Consider the following 8,211-nt stretch of genomic DNA (forward strand, 5'->3'; position numbering starts at 1 on the left):
TATCTTTACTCGGTTTTGAGTTGGACTCAGTTTCTTTGAGAGCGCGCCTCAGGAACGAGCACGCACAGTCGGTGCTGGCCTGTTTGAAGGCATTCAAACAGAAAACAGCGGTTCCACTGAAACTTTTTCAGAGGCTCCTGGGGCATATAGCATCCTCGGCGGTGGCCACCCCGCTCGGGTTGATGCATATGAGACCGCTTCAGCACTGGCTTCAGACTCGAATCCCGAGATGGGCATGGCCCCACGGGACACATCGCGTGGTCGTCACACCGGTGTGTCACCGTCTTTTCAGCCCTTGGACCGACCTCTCGTGTCTACGGGCAGGTGTTCCCCTAGAACTGGTCTCCAGGCATGTCGTGGTCACGACGGACGCCTCCAAAACAAGCTGGGGCGCTGTTTGCCATGGGCACGCAGCCGCTGGCTTGTGGACGGGCCCACGACTGCATTGGCACATCAACTGCCTCGAGTTGTTGGCAATTCTGCTCGCCCTACAGAGGTTTCGGCCATTGATCCAGGGCAAGCACGTGTTAGTTCAGACAGACAACACGGCAACAGTAGCATATGTCAACCGCCAAGACGGTCTGCGCTCTCGTTGTATGTCACAACTCCTCTGGAGTCAGCAGCACTTCAAGTCGCTGCGAGCCACTCACATCCCGGGCAACCTCAACACTACAGCGGACGCGCTGTCACGGCAGGTTACCCTCAGGGGAGAGTGGAGACTCCACCCTCAGGTGGTCCAGCTGATTTGGAGTCGATTCGGACAGGCACAGGTGCACCTGTTCACCTCCCAAGAATCCTCCCACTGCCAGCTCTGGTACGCCCTAACCAAGGCCCCCCTCGGCATAGACGTGCTGGCACACAGCTGGCCCCCTGGCCTGCGCAAATATGTGTTTCCCCCAGTGAGCCTACTTGCACAGACCCTGTGCAAGGTCAGGGAGAACGAGGAGCCTACTGGCCCACCCAGACGTGGTTCTCGGACCTCACGCTCCTCGCGACAGCCCCCCCCTGGCGAATTCCCCTGAGGAAGGATCTTCTTTCTCAGGGATGGGGCACCATCTGGCACCCGCGACCAGACCTCTGGAATCTCAATGTCTGGCCCCTGGATGGGACGTGGAAGACCTAAGCGGTCTACCACCCACGGTAGTAGACACGATCACTCAGGCTAGGGCCCCCTCTACGAGGCGCCAGTATGCCTTTAAGTGGCGTCTGTTCGCTAAGTGGTGTTCTTCCCGACGGGAAGACCCCCAGAGATGCGCAGTCGGATCAGTGCTTTCCTTCCTGCAGGAGAGGTTGGAAGGGCGGCTGTCCCCTTCCACCTGGAAGGTGTACGTTGCCGCCATAGCAGCACACCACGACGCAGTCGACGGTAAGTCCTTAGGGAAGCATGACCTGATCATCAGGTTCCTGAGAGGCACCAGGAGGCTGAATCCCTCCAGACCGTGCCTCGTTCCCTCATGGGACCTCTCTGTAGTTCTTCAGGGTCTACAGAGAGCCCCCTTTGAGCCTTTTCAGTCAGCTGAGCTTAAGGCACTCTCCTTGAAGACTGCCCTCCTGACTGCACTCACTTCCATCAAGAGGGTAGGAGACCTGCAAGCGTTCTCTGTCAGCGAAACGTGATCCTGAGACCCTGACCGGGCTATGTGCCCAAGGTTCCCTCAACCCCTTTTAGGGATCAGGTGGTGAACCTGTGAGTGCTGCCCCAGGAGGAGGCAGACCCAGCCCTATCGTTGCTGTGTCCGGTGCGTGCTTTACGCATCTATTTGGATCGCACACAGAGCTTTAGAATCTCTGAGCAGCTCTTTGTCTGCTTTGGTGCACAGCGGAAAGGAAGCGCTGTCTCCAAGCAGAGGATCACCCACTGGCTCATTGATGCCATAGCTATGGCATATCACGCCCATGACATGCCGCCCCCAGTAAGGCTACGAGCCCATACTACCAGGGGTGCCTCTCTAACAGACATTTGCAGAGCAGCGGGCTGGGCAACACCCAACACCTTTGCAAGGTTCTACAACCTCCGGGTGGAACCAGTTTCATCCCAGGTAGTGGCCCGCAATACAAGCGGATAAGCCCGGGATAGCTGGCCGGGTGTATTGCTTGCACATAGCGCCTTCAACCTCTTTTGAGCTGAAGACGTGCGCCATTAATTCCCAGTTGTATTCACAAACTATGTTCCCTGGTTGACTTCCTCCGAGCCCTGTGGCAGTCGAGTTTTCAGAGAGACTCACTGCCGGCCCAGTACACATGCTAACTAAGAGCCCTGTTCTGGGGTAGGTGCTCCGCATGTGGCGGTTTCCTGTAAGGCAAACCCCATGCGATGTATATCTTCCGCTAATTCGTTTCCCTGTTGGCAAACTGCATCTTCCTTGGGCAGAGCCCCTCTGCCCCAGTCTCCATGTTTATAGTAACTCCTCCCCCATTGGGCAGGATCTACCTTGAAGACTCTCCACATGGTTGGCAAGACCATGTGATGTATTTTTCCACTTAAATACCCCCCCCCTTTGGACGAGGTGTGGTCTCCACGGTGTCCTCCCCTTGGGAGGGACACCCCTCGACTAGACCTGGCAGCCCAGTCGGATAATCCCCCTTCTTTTTTAGGGAGTGGAAAAAAAGAAGGGGAAAAGAAGCCACGACTGGGTTAGCCTGTCTCTATCTTTTGGGTAGTCGACTTGTCCCCAAAGGGCCGTTCGACACTCATAACTATGTTGGGGGAGGTTACTTGTCAACCTGGTGTGCTGGCTACGAGGCACACAGTGGTCTGCCCGTCACACACCGCCAGTTCACGTAACACAGTTCAGCCAGTTGTGGCGTTTCGTATAGGGACCCCTGGTGTCACTACATCGACACAATGTCGAGTGAGTGACAGATAGGGAACGTCATGGTTACTTGCGTAACCTCCATTCCCTGGTGGAGGGAACGAGACGTTGTGTCCCTCCTGCCACAACGCTGAACTACCTGCTGAAATGGCCGGACCTTGTCTCGGCTCCTCAGTGTAAAACCTGAATGAGTGGTTGCATACCAGCTCCTTTTATACCCGTATGTCCGGGGGAGTGGCAGGCAAATACCACTCGCCAATTTTCATTGGCCTTTTATCAAAGACCAGAGGTGTCTCGGGCTCCCAAGAGTGACCCCTAGTGTCACTACATCGACACAAAGTCTCGTTCCCTCCATCAGGGAACGGAGGTTACGCAAGTAACCATGACGTTTTCTCTCCCTATATAACTCTTGTTTCTGTTGTTTGTCACCAGTTTGTTGTGTGCTTGTGAGTTACACTCACCTCCCAACTGCTTGCCTCGATTTGTGTGTACATCCTTTGAATTGAGCCAAGAGGTCAATTTTATTTACCTGTTTCATGTGACAACATTAAATGACCTCACTGCCATATATAGTACAGTATATGACCAAAACTTCACATATCTTGTGTGTGCTGTGCGACAAAAGTTGGCAAATCTTTTATTTCTATTTATAAAGCTTGATAAAGTGATACTGCTGTCAGGGTTGGGAGGGTTACTTTTGAAATGTATTCCACTACAGATTACAGAATACATGCTGTAAAATGTCATTTGTAACGTATTCTGTTAGATTACTCAAGGTCAGTAACGTATTCTAAATATTTTGGATTACTTCTTCAGCACTGGTAGATTTTTTCACTTGTTTTGACTATAAAAACTCTGCCAGTACAGTAAGACAAAATACATGTTAAAAATACATTCTCTGAAAAACCTAAATATCTTAGGCAGTGTTGTTTCTAAAACAAGATAAATCAAATTGATCTTGTTTTAAGGATTTTTAGATATTTTTACAGGAAAACAATACACAAAATTATCAAGAATACGATTTTTGCCCTAATATCAAAGGTCTTACTAGAAAAAAAAAGAAATTATGATCCAACCTGAATTTTCTTGATAAAAAAATATGATCGTGCCTGGTAACGTGCATATAAAACGGCTAGAAATAGCATTTTAGCTTAGCGTAAAGCTGACAATTTACACAAGGTTTATTTCTATTCCTTCTGCTCCAAACTTCAAACTTATTCTCTGTCTGCTCGTATAAATGTAACACATCATAAGAAAGTGTTTCACCACTGTTCAGATGCACTTTGGATCGCATCATTTATATGTATAAATGTTTTCCATCTGAAAGGACAAAATATTAAATGAAATAAATGACAATAAAATGCCAAGTAATCTCTTCAGTAATCAAAAAACTTTTTGAATGTAACTGTATTCTAATTACCAATGATTTAAATTGTAATTGTAGTGGAATACAGTTACTTATATTTTGTATTTTAAATACGTAATCCTGTTACATGTATTCCGTTACTCCACAACACTGACTGATGTTTACATACCAGAGCCAAAATCACCAAGTCAACCAGTGATGAATGGGGAGAGCAGCGATTAAACACTTAACTTTATAATACCACGACCGTGTAAGATGTGTGATGACTGTAACACATTGTATAAAAAGCACTATAACGTCACTATATATTGCACAATATATATTTCATGTTTAGGCTATATACGAGTTGATAAGGAATTTTTTTAAATTACCCATGCTACAAAAGAGACAACATATGCATATCAACATAAACACAATAGTAATTAAACTCCATGTATATATGCATACGTTTGTTTGCCTTGGTTGCTTTCTGTGTTCTCTTGTTGAGCTAAAAGCAGATCATTACATTCATTCATACAGGCAGGATCATCACAGACATTTTGTAATATTGTGACTCAGTCAGACCAGAAAACAACACAAACATTTGTTACTCCTTAATGAGATATGCTCATGGTGATATTCCTCTGGGTGTGTGTGCTCGCCGGTTACATGTCAGACTCGCCGGTGTCCGGAGATGAATCGTGAATAAAATATATTTAAATGACTGTGAAATTCAAATCTGGCAATATTTCTGCTGACTTCAGACCTGTACACACTTTTCCTGGCACTTGTCATGTATCCAAAGCAACATTTAGATGCTTTTATTGATGTCGTTCCATGGCTGTTTCTCCATTCACTGCTGATGCTTCTATATTTTTTGAAAAACCTACTTTTTTGAACTCCTCCTATAGGCCATTTGTCCAATTGGCATGAATTTTGGTATACATCATCTACAGACTTTCCTGACAAAAGTTGTTCAGAGAATTTCAATATGTCAACTCGTTCCGAAGATATTAACAATACAATTCCTACAGATTAACGCGATTTGAGTAATTGATCAATATCTACTCAACGCAAACTCCAAATGTAACCAAACTCCGAATACGCAGTCAGCAGGATATTTTGAAGATGTATACAATTTTCATCCATTTCTGCCATTTGTTCAATTGTTCTTTTAATTCTTTCAAATATATCATAAAAAATCAAATAAATGATTCATGAACTGGCCAAAGAATTTAAGGAGGCTGCGTTAAATTGGAAAACATACGTTTTAATATTAGACGTTAAATTTCGATTTTAAATTCACTATTGTTTTATATAGAATTGTTCTATAGTCTATACAGTATTTACTGAATTAAAAGTAATCCCTTTACTTTTTTCAATGAAAAAGTAATTTAATTACAGTAATTAATAACTTAGAAATGCATTACACCCAACACTGGACACCGACCAACACCATAATTTCTTCTTCAGCTGTAATTTTATAATCTGAATATTTACAGCTAATTTCACCTCTAAAAAATTCAAAACACAAAATCTGCTGTTTAAAAACACAAATCTATAAAAATGGTCCTTTCTCAAATGCTGGCTATAAATGCAGTAGCTTGAAACAAGTTGCAGACCAAAGCAATAAATCATCTATCAGAATAATCATATTAAAAGAAGGAGCGCTAATGGTTGGTTGTGATTCTCTCGTTGACATTCATATGATTTTATATGAAGCATCCTTAATGGTCACAATCGCAAAGCATTTTCATGAAGGCTTTAAATTGCTGGCAGAGTTATTGAGAATTTTGACTATGCGAGTAGAGCAAAGAACTGTGCGTGCATTGCTCTGAGAGGTCACGCTGACTTATTGCATGACTTCAAGTCTGTATTATTATGATATTGTGTTTTGTGATGTGACTGTTAATTCCAGCTCTGAGACTTGTTTCACTATATTCGTGTGTCATGGTAGTTTGAACAGTGGAATAAAACTCTTGCAATGTCTCACTAAGGTGAACAGCAGAGTAGGTAGAGTAGGCACTCTAAGTAGAAAGTTGGTTAATATATATTTATATTATGTTTGATTCCTTATATCTTTAAAATGCATAAAGGCATTTTTGAAATATTTTTGACATTCCTCTACGACTTCCCGAAAACATACGTTAACTTTATTTGTATCAATTGCACAATATAAAATGGCGCCATCTGGCGATACACATGGGCTGTAATAATAGACACATTACTTCCACGTAGAAACCATTAAAAACATACATGAAGCAAAGTCAATGGTCCACATTTATGCAACCGAACACACAAAATACAAAACATCTCTGTATTGCAGCGTGTTTTGAGCAGTGTAGGACAGTGTGCCATCCTTCTGCCGCTTCCATGTGGAACGGCCGTATCTTCCTTGGATGTCTGGCAGCAAATCCTGGCCAAGAACATTATCGCAACAGTATTAGCTATTCACCTTGGCTCCACAAACATGATGCTCATCTTTCCCATCTGCGAGACATTTTACATTTACACTTACTCATTTGGTAGACGCTTTTATCCAAAGCAACTTACAAAAGAGGAAAACATAAGCAAATCTTCATTAAGGAGACAGTGGTACGCAAAGTGCCACATTACAAAGTTTCACTAGCCTCAGAATAGTAGACGCTAACCAACACCATAATGCTGTGGCTGAAATGCTCCCACTCCCGCACAAGGCTACTCACCTTCACGTCTTTCTTGTGGGCTTCTGATGAGTATACCTGGTCGTTCTGTGCATTTACAAGAGTGGCCATGGTAAAGACAGTAAATCAGTAAATTTATTTTCATCAGTAAACCACAAACTGTGCACACTTTGTTTATTTGGGAATCTCTGCAGCAGCTGCTAGCATCGCTGTGGCCTTTTTACTCAGCAGTCATTGGCAGAAATGCACTTGAACATTCTCAGCTGCAGGTCTAGTTTTGGAATATGCTCGATCAACAAATGAGAAATGCCAGTTTCTGGTTAGAATTCATGCAGACTTTTGTGAGTTTTCAGCACATCTTCCTGGCTGCAGATCAAATCTCCAATGAGACCAATGTTAGCTGTCGTTCGACCAGATCTTGGCCGGCCACTGCCTTGCTTCCATTCTGTTCCACTGCTGCCGTTGATTTTCTTCGGCAGCCTGTACAGACTGGTTCTGCTTCACATCTTCTGTGGAAATTCTTGTAACAGCCATCGAGAGCTCCAGTGCTTCGCTTACCGCAGGCCTTTAATGAGCGTGCAGCCATCTTTTGAAATTTTATCCATAGCTTAAGCCTAATAATAATAAAAATAATTATAATATTTTGACAATTTACTGTTTAAAATGTAAACAATAAAATTAATTTACTGCTGGTCAGGGGGGTTGAATAATTATGATTGCAACTGTCAATCTGAGTAAACACAAAATACAGTTTTAAAATGATAATGTTATTTACTGAAGCAAAAAAGTTATCCAATATCCAACTGGGCCTGTGTGAAAAATGATTTGCCCCCTTAGTTACTTAATCCCTAAATCTATGAAACTGCATTCATAATGGGGCTAAACTGGACTAGACACACCCAGGCCTGATTACTGCCAGCCCTGTTCAATCAAATCAACACCTAAATGGATTTTTTTCAGCAACATGAAGTTAGCTAAAAGATCTCACCCAGTACCACTCTATGCCACGGTCGAAAGAAATTCTAGAAATGATGAGGAAAAAGGTGATTGAAATACAACAGTCTGGGAAGGGTTACAAAGCTATTTCAAAGGCTCTGGAACGCCAAAGAACCACAGTGAGAGCCATTATCTCCAAATGGAAAAAAACTTAGCACAGTAGTGAACCTTCCAGAAGTGGCCAACCTTTCAAAATTCCTCCAAGAGCACAGTGAAGACTGATCCAGGAAGCCACAAAAAAAGCCAAGGACAACATCCAAGGAACTGCAGGCCTCTCTCGCATCAATAAAGGTCACTGTTCATGACTCCACTATCAGAAAGACACTGACCAAAAACAGCATCCATGGAAGAATGGCAAGGCGAAAACCACTGCTAACCCAGAAGAACATTAAGG

The sequence above is a fragment of the Myxocyprinus asiaticus genome, chromosome 5, assembly GCF_019703515.2.
Source record: "Myxocyprinus asiaticus isolate MX2 ecotype Aquarium Trade chromosome 5, UBuf_Myxa_2, whole genome shotgun sequence".
Taxonomy (NCBI): domain Eukaryota; kingdom Metazoa; phylum Chordata; class Actinopteri; order Cypriniformes; family Catostomidae; genus Myxocyprinus; species Myxocyprinus asiaticus.